Source organism: Belonocnema kinseyi, chromosome 5, assembly GCF_010883055.1.
Source record: "Belonocnema kinseyi isolate 2016_QV_RU_SX_M_011 chromosome 5, B_treatae_v1, whole genome shotgun sequence".
In the NCBI taxonomy this organism is placed as follows: Eukaryota; Metazoa; Arthropoda; class Insecta; order Hymenoptera; family Cynipidae; genus Belonocnema; species Belonocnema kinseyi.
The window spans coordinates 1,582,240-1,593,688 of NC_046661.1; the positions used below are offsets into that span (position 1 = coordinate 1,582,240).

Here is an 11,449-nt window from a genome sequence, read left to right on the forward strand (position 1 = left end):
TACCGCGATTTCGCTGGAAGCGGGTGCAATTTTTCAGATTAGCACCCGCTCCCGGCGAAATCCTGCGGTTGTCCTTATGACAAATTTTTAATTATATATAGGGATATGGTAACACCATCGCAAAGGACCATGTGAAGCTCTCTATCAAAAATAAGAGCAAGAACCTTCAGCAAACATACCGCCTGTTCCTGCAAGACTAGCTTTGCAGATAGCCGATAATTCCCACATGAGAACTAGGAGGTCAAAAATGCACAAAAAGTACTTCTCAGAATAAGCAATTTAGCTAAAACTAATACTTCTTCCCCTGATTTGCTCCCTGAAGATGTTGATCTCTGGAAACTGATATATGTAGATTACGAGAAGGCGATATACCTGCTTAGTGACAAAAGAAGTAATTATACATCAGTACGTCTGAGTAAGACTCGCGAGCGTATTACACAGCTTGATTTTAAAATAAAAACAGCGAGACGGCATACAATAAATGTTCAGTGCATTATTAGATACATTACATCAAACAAAAAATTCCCTCTAAAAGTTAAGGGAACACCTCATCTGTTCAACAAAACGTCATGAGCCGTTGAAAATCCGCCTATTCAAGAAGAGATTCAAGTCTTCTGTAAACAAGTATATTGGAAAAACTCATAAGCTAGATGAAGAAGCTTCATATATCTCACTTATTCGTAACTTTAGCCCGAGGCGACTGTTGCAACAAACAGAGGTGGGCTGTCAACTAATTACTGCTAAAGAAATCAAAAAAGTTATCTTTATAACTAAGAACTTTTCAGCGTCAGGGCTAAATAAAATCAATAACTTGTTGTGAAAAAATTCACTTCCACGCTTCAAGATCTAGCTCGTATATTTACTACTTTTTTAAAACGGGGAACAACCCATTCCGTAGTGGCTAGTAAAAGAACGCACGTTACTGAACGTTAAGACTAGAGATTTGTCAAGTACGAAGAACTACTGGTCCATCGCTTATTCAAACATAAGCTACAAGCTATTCACTGGCATCATCAAAAAGAGGATGTTAACATCTATTGAGCCGGTATGGGGTGCAATAGTTAAAGAATGCGGATGCAAGAGAGAACTGACAGGTTGCAGAGAGAACCTGTTAATAGACAGGTGTATATCCAAGATTCGATCAGGTATCGATGTAATCTGTCCGTGGATTGAATTAAATACCAAAAGACATTCGATAACACGCACCATGAGCTACTTATAATGCTCCTTGAGTGCCTTCAGGTACATCCAAAAATAGTAAGATGTATTAACAAGCTTATCTATCTATTGTGATCCGAGGGAAAAGCTCTGGATACCTATGTGGACCGCCGAAGAGAAGAGAAATTAAGGTCAACCACCTTTCATATATGGACCAGTCATCATCTGGGTAGACAAACATCGCAAAGTATCGCAAAATTTTTAGAAAAATTTGGGCTCACGAATTATCTGGGAAGAATTAAGATCCAGGCGACTAATATTCTGGACGTTTCTATAATGCTCGACACGTTTGGTGCAGTAAAATGGAACGTCGATAAGTTAAAGCAACTTAACCGAATCTCGCGCAAGATGATAACGATCGATTTAAGTCATCCTCCTAGATCTTTCGTACCTCGTATAAACCTCCTCAAAAGAAAAGTGGGTAGAGGTTTGCTGAGCTTAGACTGTCTTCATCGAAGAACGTTTTCAGCTACAGTGTGATCAGTTCTAAAAAGCAAAGATTCTCTAATCCGACTGATACATCAGCATGAAGTTGTCAATGCTGCGGCATTTCTATACCGTGCCGCAGATATGGCTGTAATCTTGCAGAAAAGAGGAAGAAAGACGGGCGAAATATCAGGCTCTTCTTTTTGAGTTGAGCAAGCTTTACCATACAAAGTCGATCTTGTGGTTTTCATAATCAGCTTCTTTAGAGGTATGAAAGCTTCATTTTTATCCAACTTAGGAAAACCGCGGGTTGCCAGCATCAGGCTCAGTCCATCGCGATCCGGATGCAAAATGCTGTTCTTCTGGGATCACTTCATCTCGTCCATCAGCACTGTTCCTCCTAACATTTTAAAAGGTTTGATAGCTCTAAAAATGTTTCCAGCTGTGAAACCTTCACCTCTAACTGTGCCATCTGCCGCGTAAGGTCATCCGCGGCTAGAGACCACACTCCAAGGAACAGTGTTGTACAAAGTATCTTGCGTAAATTTCCTGTCCCTGCTAATTCGTTGCTTTAATTCTTCATCACTGCTGTTTCTTTTCTCACCTGCAATCACTTTTTCTGGGTCTCTAACGCAGTCCTGCGTCTATCTTTTGCACAAAATAAATATTTTTAAAAGTTTTCTTTTCCATTTTAAACCTTGGTTTTTGTGAATTAATACCTGTACACAATTTTTAAAAATAAATTTGTAATAAAAATATGAACAATAAGCAAAAGTAAGACTTCTGAAAAATCAATTATACAACAAGCAAGTTTTTCTAATACTTGTGGTTAAATAACAATCATTCGAGCTTCCCAGGTAATAAAGCACAGGAAGCACATATCAACGACCCCTACTCTTCGTGGCGCTGATACCCGCACTTGAGAAAAACCTTTTGCGTTTTTCTGTCGTTAATTAGTGGACAGAATTGGCACTTGCCCCTTTTGTCAAATTTTAGCGCTTTTTGGGTCACGTTCAGCATATACTGTATTTTCTCTACCACCGCTGTGGTCTATACTTCTTTTTTTATGTATAAACCAAAAATCACACATTATAAAATGTTTCGTTAGATTATCTAAGAAAATTTATTTTATGTTTCATTCAATTATATTTAAAAATATGCTTGTATTTAATGAAAGCATATTATTAGCGCTATCAAGAAAAAATCCATTTATATTCATACATGACAAATTTATTTTGGGAAAAAATAATTTATATATATTCGCTTACAACACAAAAATGTGTATTAAAAAGATTAGCAGGAAACTATAAAACATTGTGGAGAAATACATTTTTTTTTTTAATTTACTTAGTTTCGTCTGTGCAACGTAATCGCTACTGCTAAGTTTGGCACGCACAGTTGTTGTCCATACTTCCTATTTGTACATGCCAACTTTTACTTTTGTGTAATTACGCAACAATTAATTGTTAATGTGGTTTATTAGGATTAAATCTCACTACACCTAATTATTAATTGAGGCATATTTTCTGTGAGGAAATGCAAGATTCCAATTAAACAGCGATAATTTATTTAATAAAAAACTCATTTTAGAACTTTGCATATTTTCCCCTAACATCCAAAGATTTCTATCTCGAAAATAGAATTTATATTTGCAAAATAAGAATAATTAATACGAAATGCACAAAGCAACACACTCTCTGATGCTCACTGCATTTAGATTCGTAGACATTCTACATTAATTATTTCGCTCAGTTGATAGAGTAAGTAATGTCTATCTCTCTTAATTTTACTCTTCGGACAGAAAGAGTGTCACACACTTATTAACATGAAACAAACTTATACCAAAGGACAGGAAGAACCCTGAGTCTACTCGTCAGTGCGTTTTACCGCTTTAAACCTACTTCTGATTCAGTGATTGCCACTAACTGGCCTAGAATCCAAAGAGAACTCCAAGCCTATACTTCTGTGGTTATTACTGAGTATTCTTAAAAATGAAATCTGTTTAATTTGAAAGAGCATAGATTGACATTGACTTGAAATGTTGTGTTCTAATAGGCTCTATTAGGTACTGATGTGCTTTTAAAACATGGCTGGGAATATTACCCAATAGAAGATGCTTCCCTAGGTGGCTCTATGAGGTTTTCAATGGCAAAGTGGAATTCAATTCATCAAACTAAAATTCGAAGATCTGCATTGCAAGTGACCCTAAAGGGAATCTATTACGTTTTCCTTTTTCATACATGAAACAAGGTCCAAACTCCTGCTCTAGCGAGTACTGTTAGGAATTTAAATGGCTAATACAAATTTAATTAATTAGGTTGAAACTCAAGATAAAGCTTTCAAAGTGGCTCTAGAGGTAACTATTAGGTACTGCTTTCTCACAAATGGCACAAGTTTTAAATTGCTGTTCTAAGAGGTTCTATTAGGATTTCCAACGACAAATCGGGAATAAATTAATCAAGTTTAAGCTCAAAATTATGCTGTCAAACTGGTTCTACGAGGCACATATTAGATACTGCTCTCTCACGAACAGCACAAGTTTAAAATTGTTGTTCTAAGAGGTTATATCAGCTATCGATTAGGTTACATTTTATCGTAAGATGTACAAGTACAAAATTGCTTCTGTAATAGCAAGGTGGCCACAAGATTGAATTTTTCTATTTCCCTGATATTTAGGCGAATGACGCTGAGAGAAAAGTATTACAAAAGCGAATTAGGATTCAACAATGTTCCAAGAAAAATAGTGGAACAAGACATGGCAATATGGATTAACTATAGTTTTAAGACATTCTGAATAGAAGAACATAACCTTTAAAAACTAAATTAAGTTCAATTCGTGATTTACGTTTGACAGAAGAAATGCATGAATCGTTTCAAGTTCTCAATGAAATGGAGTTTGAAGGATGACAAGCTAAATGGAGAAGTGCAGGTTCCCTTTTACAGAAACGAATCTGCATGATCCAATTGATTTTTGATGAAAACCGATGAATTGTATAATGCAGGTTACGCTCTTCATTATTTAATTGTAGTGAATGGGAAGTGGCTGCAAGTATATTTAAATAGGAAAATGCAGATAAGTTAGGGACGTAAATTATTTGGATTTTTAAGATTTAACAATGTCCTTCATAAGGAACCTATTTTATAAATATGAATTGCGTAAAATGAAATATAAAATTAATTTAAATATTTTAATTATCATATTATTTAAATTGTAATAAAATTACATATATGTTAGTGAAATGCAATTTTATATAAATCTCAAAATTTTTAATGAATACTAATAAATAATACAAATCACTAAATCAAATATTTATAATGATAATCAAATGTAAAGATGGACGCGTTTTTTGTTTGCGCATGGTGTATGCGCAGACGCTGTCTCTCTCTTTCGCAGTGAAAGAAAGAGGCAGAGTATTGCGTTTTACGATACTATACTACGTTAACTATTCGATATTATAGTGATTATGAATTTAAAAAATAAAGTTTTTTTTCTGGTCTGTAATTTTCTTTTGTGAATAGTATTATTACGATTAACCGTTGTTTTTTAATCGGTAACGAAATATTTTTTGGCGAATCGTAAAATAACCACTTCTCCGATTCACTGGTACCTCTAACTTATCGTCAGCAATATGCCATTCCTCTTTAAAATACACATTTCATACGACTTGAAATACGATTGAAACGCGGTCAATCGTTTCTTGTTTCCTGGGTAGGTAAAGGACATGTATCCAAACTATCAATAAATAAGTAATTACAAATAAAAAACTTAGAATCCGATTCTACTTTAGAGACTTTATATAAAAAAAATTTATATTGATAATAGGAAGTGCTCCAAAAATCATTTTGAAACATCAATTTCCATTTTCCCTGACAGCTACTTCATTACCCTGACATTTTCCTTACTTACCTGACCAACTTTTTTCCCCTCAGATTTCTCAGACTTACTGACATGTCGCTACACTGTAATAGGCTCTATTGGGATTTACACTCAAAAATCGGAATTTAATTTATTGGAAAAAATGATAAGTTCCTGGATAAAAAATAAGATATTTTCGATAAACGATTTTTTTACAATGTGCATTGTGCAAAATAAAATGAAAATTGTAATAAGTTGCAACTTGTAGAAAATTTGCTTTCATAACTAATACATAACTTACACTTAACTTATACATATTTTCAACTATTGATTAGGCAGCAACTGTTTTTTTCTAAGGTGATTAAAATTTTTTTTAATTGCACTGCCATTTATTTTGTATTCGTTTTAGATAATTTTCGAATGGTTTAAATCTATAGACAAAAGTTAATGAACCCTTTATGAAATAAGTGAAATTCAATTATTTGTTTAACAAATTAAAATTTTTTGTTTTAGAAAAGTTATTACACACTTGTAACTGACACAAATAATAAATTATTATAAAAGAATTTGATATATTGAAAAGTGTGAATTTTATGAAAGTGTATGTATAGAATAAAATTTTTCGTTTGTCATTAAGGTTATCAAAGCACTTTTGTAATTGATTTTCTTGATTATTTATTACTTTTGGAACGTCTTTAAACGTTTTGATTATTTAAGGACCAAAAGTATTAAGGACATTCTGAAATAAGTGAAATTTAATTGTTTTTTTCACATATTTTAAAATATTTGGTTAAGCATATTTAAAGAAAAAAATATATAAAGCCATTCTTGAAATAAGAAAATTGTATTTTTATTTCTTTTTAAATAACTTTTTTTATGAAATTCCCTCGGAAGTGTTCGATTTTCCATAGAACTACTCATTAATCATGACCTAAATGTTGTAACCAAGATCCATGTGCATCAATAGCGAAATTAGTTAGAGCGCGCGGTAGAATACAAGCTTAGACAGTATAGGTAGGGTTCGAATCCTCAGCGAGTGCGATTTCTCAAAGCGTTGAAGCGTGCGATTATATCTATAAGTACTGCATTGACAAATTGGGTACTTAAGAACTATAAAAAATGAAGATTACATCACAATAAGTTTAGCAATAATCACATTCTCATCCTAATGAAAAGGTATTGGTTTTATGTAAAATTTCACTTTCTCGGTTTTAAACAAATCTTCACGTTTTGAGACCCCCTGAGTCAAAAAAAACGATTTTTACGAAGGTGTCTGTCTCCCTGCAGTCTGTATTCTGTAGGCAGGATAACTTTCGAAAAATTAATCAGATTGGATTCTGTTTTGGCACACTTTCTGCACACATTTTTAAAGTCCAAAAAAAATGAAGATTTTAAACCAAACAACGCATGATATGAAAAAAAGTCAAGAAAAGAAAAACGTTGATTTTTGAAAGGCATACAAAATAATCATAACAACTTTTTTAATTTGGTCAAAAAGTTGATAATTCAAAATTTGATCGTACCGAAAATTTTTGAAACCACATTTTTTCAAGATTTCAAAATTCTATGTACAGTTATTCATGGTACTCAGAAACTCAAAAAATGTAGCCTAATGGCTTTTTGCTGTAAAAATACAATGATCAGAGTTAGAGCATTTTAAAATATAAAAAAAAAATGAAATAGACATTTTAAGCCAAACAATGCACGGTATGAAAAAAGTCAGTAGAAGCATGAAAAAAGTATATGATGGTATGAAAAAAATCAAAAGAAGCATGATTTAATTTGTACGCATACTATGAATTGTGATGATATAAATTTATCGAATTGATACATGTTTTAGCGCATCTTAGAATACAATTTAAAGAAAAATAAGGAAAAAAATAAAAATAATTATAATAAATATAATTTTCTGTTTATTTTACCATTTTTGAATTAGCAATCCCAGACAAAGTTACATAAAAAATGTATCATATTTTATATAAAAGTGTTATGTATAATGTAGAAAAGTTGACATTTTGGACAAAATCGAGTGCGAAGCACGAAGTGCGTGATGAGAATGTGTTCCTACGGCCGAAAGAGCTTTAACAAAACAGAGTTCAAAATCACAAAATTACAGTTGTCCGTCCGTTGACCTTTGATTTTAAAAGTTGTGTCCACGAATGCTGGATAAATGTAAAGACCGAACTTGTAGTGCGATTGCTATCAGTCGTGTGCCGTATGTGATCTCAAACTCTCGAGATAAGCTCTTTGAACAAAAGGTAATTCACAATCACAAAATTACAGTGGTGGATATTTTGAGTCTTAATTTTAAAAGGGTTGCACAATAATGTGCGAAAATATAAAGACCGAGCGATCAGATCCTAATCATATCCAATTCGAATATTTTTAAATTCCAAATAGAAAACCATATAGAAAAGGCATACAAAACCCACAATCTTTTAATAATATGGAATGTGAATGTAGAATATATATTCTCACTTGACAGTCACCGTTCACACAATTTTCGAAAGGTGACATTTTACTTCTTTCTTTTATGTCGTTATGACACTTTCACTAAAATAAGGCAAAGTATCAAATAGATTTGATATCATTGTTATATGCCTTGAGTTTTTTAAGCGATGCAGTTTTTATCTCCTCAATCGTTGAAAATCGATGTCCTTTCATGGGTCTCTTCAGTTTTGGGAAAAGAAAAAAGTCACTGGGGGCCAAATCCGGTCAATACCACTATGGACTTCATTCAATATCTCCTGAGCGATGGTCATGCGATGGATCTTTTGATCAAAATTAAGCAGTTTTGGAAGAAATTTCGCTGACACACGTCTCATGCGCAAAACGTCCGAAAATATAGCATGACATGAGCCAACCGATATCCCAACATCTTCAGCAACTTCACTGATGGTAATTCGGCGATTTTCAACTTCATTTCTTCAACTGCTTGAACGCTTTCATTTGTTGTTGACGTGCTGGGACATCCAGGGCGGGGTTCGTCTTCGACATCCTCTCGGCCTTCTTGGAACAGCTTGTACCACTTATACACATTTTTCCACACAAAATTTAATGAAAACTCTTTGCTCCATTTTTTGCAAAAGAAGAAAATCGCCGAGCACACCAAACCCTTCTAACCTTTTACGCCTCTGCCAGAAAAACAACATGAGCTATATAGTCAAAACTGTAAACATATGATCGTGACGAGGGTACCAACGCAACAAAATAAAAAATTTAAAACGTGAATGTACGTAGCCCGCGAAAATTGAAAAGTTACCTTACTTTTTGAACACACCTCGTATAAAAAAGATTAAAAAATCGATATAACTATTTAATATATTATATTTTTTTAAATGATTATTTAAATTCATTTTTGTAATAATTACGTCTACATTACTTTGAATGATAACTTTTTTGTCTTTATATTTATCAGATTTCTTAAAATGGTTATCTCACAGGTGTTTGTAGAATACGTTCCGAAGAAGTTGATTCACAAAAGCGATGCAAAATTTGTACACCAAAAAATCAGGGTAACCAAATTTCATATTTGGTGAATAAAAAGTTTTAAAAAAACTAGAGTATCATTTTCTCAGCCATGCGGCAAACCTTTAAAAAAGCTGCGAAGGTCTCAGGTAACAAAACTTCTCAAGAACCACGAATATCTATAGATTACATGAGAAAAATCAAATTAAGCTACAATTGCAGTCAAAATCAAACTATCGGTATTGCATCTATGATTTGTGTAGCAACTTAAGAAAGAAATATAATTGGAGTCAATTAAAAAAGGAAACTGCGACTGATATCTACTGCTCAGATACATTTTTTGCAGTAAGATCTTTTGAATTGACCAGCATCAAATATGACATGATATCAGATGTAAAACAAGCTTTTGTGTACTGCATTGACTTAGGAGGTTTAATTGAATATGGGGTGTGTTTATAAAACGGCCAGTGCGTAAATATAAACAATCATTAATAATACATAAGCAAAAATAGATTAATATCGGTCTTTGGTATTTATATATTAATTAATTGAATTCAAATTTTGGAGAGGTAATTTCAAGCATGAAATATTTAATTCAAATAATAGGTCACGATAATAATTTTCGACTTATAGTCCGAGATCCCGCTGCAAAGTTCGACATGTATAATGTTAATGCAAAAATTAAATGTTGTTAAACTGTATGGTCATTAATTGGCCACTGCACAACACAACACTGATTCTACTTTCATGTTGAAAATCGTAGCCGGAGTCTTTTAATTAATATAATATTTAGATAATGATTTCGTTGCACTCTAGGGAAGATCTTCCGCCCAATTTGAAGATTATAGTTTGACTGATTTTTCGATGTACTTTTGAGCAGAGCTTCAGCCCGATTTGAAATTTGGAGATAGACTGACTTTGGATTTAGATCCTCGGTTCATATATGTTAGATTCTATTGTAATTAGAACTATTATATTCATAAGCAGTGGCCGAAGATTCGTAGATGAGAAAGCATTTTGCTTTGGCGGTGTTTGGAAAGTCAAGATGTACAAACTGAGTGGTTTGTGCAGCATTGTTTAAAATATTGATTTTAACAGGCTGGATAATAATAAATATAGACGAGTTTGTACGTTTTTATAAGAACATAATCCTTTTCTTTCATAATTATAAATATAAATTATAAGTATAAATATAGGGATTATTGATACTAAAAGTATAAATAATATAGTTATAATACGTCACAGGAAGTGATAGAACTCTAATGGTTTCAAACAATTGTAACATTTTTTTAATTTTAAGGGAATTACAAAAGCTGCAAAAGAATTTACGGGATTTCAAAGAATTGAAAGTATTTTTAACGATTGCACGAAATTTCATGGAAAGTGCATCTCATATTTCAGTAATGCTTATCCCCTCGACGCTATATTTATTGGAAGTAATTGTTATAACATATTAAATAATAAGAAGAAAATAAAAAAATGATATAATTTTTTGAATGGTAAAATAAGTATTTCCAACATCTAAAGCAGATATTAATTAGGATAGTTTAAAAAATTGACCATAAAGAGAAAACTTGCGTAAGAAGTACTTTGGTCTCCGCCCCTAAGTAGAGATTCTGAAGATTTTCCAGGTTCCTCCAAAAAAAAGTCCCACGTAATTAATTTTAAAAACATAAAACGCCGATTATCAAAAAATTGTGAAAATTGTTTTTGCAGTTTGATATTTTTAAAGCTAATATCAGCATTAGGTATTTACATTTTCTATCCCAATTCTGCTTAAATTTATCGGCTTTTTTTAAAATCTGTTGAAAATGTTTAAATGCATCAAAATCACAAAATGGCAGCAGTTATTTAAAAAATACTGAAAGTCAATTTTGAAATTTTAGAAAACATAAGAAAACATCTAAACATAAAAAAAATATTAAAAGTCAAAAGAGAATTTTTTGTCTAAAAACGAAATTTCACGTTTTTTTCTAAGACATCAAATAAGAAAAATTCGCAGATAAAATAATGTTTTTCTGTATTCGATATTTTTGCGCAAATATAAAATTTATTTAATTGAATTTAATTTTTTTGAAAATACCATTCGTATTTTTCCGTACAAAATAAATCTTAAAGTATTTTATCTATATTTTTTGTATCCAGTGTCGCTTTATCAAAATAAAAATAATTTTCGTTCCCCAGATATAGGGCAGAATTTCCAAAAAGGCAAAAGATAAAAACCAATTGTGTTTTTGAGTAAATTGGTTTCGAATATTTTCCGAAAAACCACTGCCATTTTGTCAATGTTGAACTTTTTAAAACAAATATTCATAAGGTAGTGACCAATTTTTATCAAATGAGTGAAATATGCAATAAAATTCTTATTTTCATTGAAAGACAACATACAGTCTGTCAAGTTAAAGCGTGGGTGGCTTTACTCGCAGTCGGTAAGGTGTATCGACATGATTTTGGTGTCAAAATATTAAGAAGAGCTCCCTC

At 32.2% G+C, this 11,449-nt stretch overlaps 1 protein-coding gene across 3 annotated transcripts in view; it reads left to right on the top strand.

Annotated features, from left to right (window-relative positions):
• LOC117172870 (guanylate cyclase soluble subunit beta-1-like) overlaps nucleotides 1-11,449 on the top strand; it is a 155,919-nt gene that overhangs the window by 40,735 nt on the left and 103,735 nt on the right. The window lies entirely within an intron of this gene.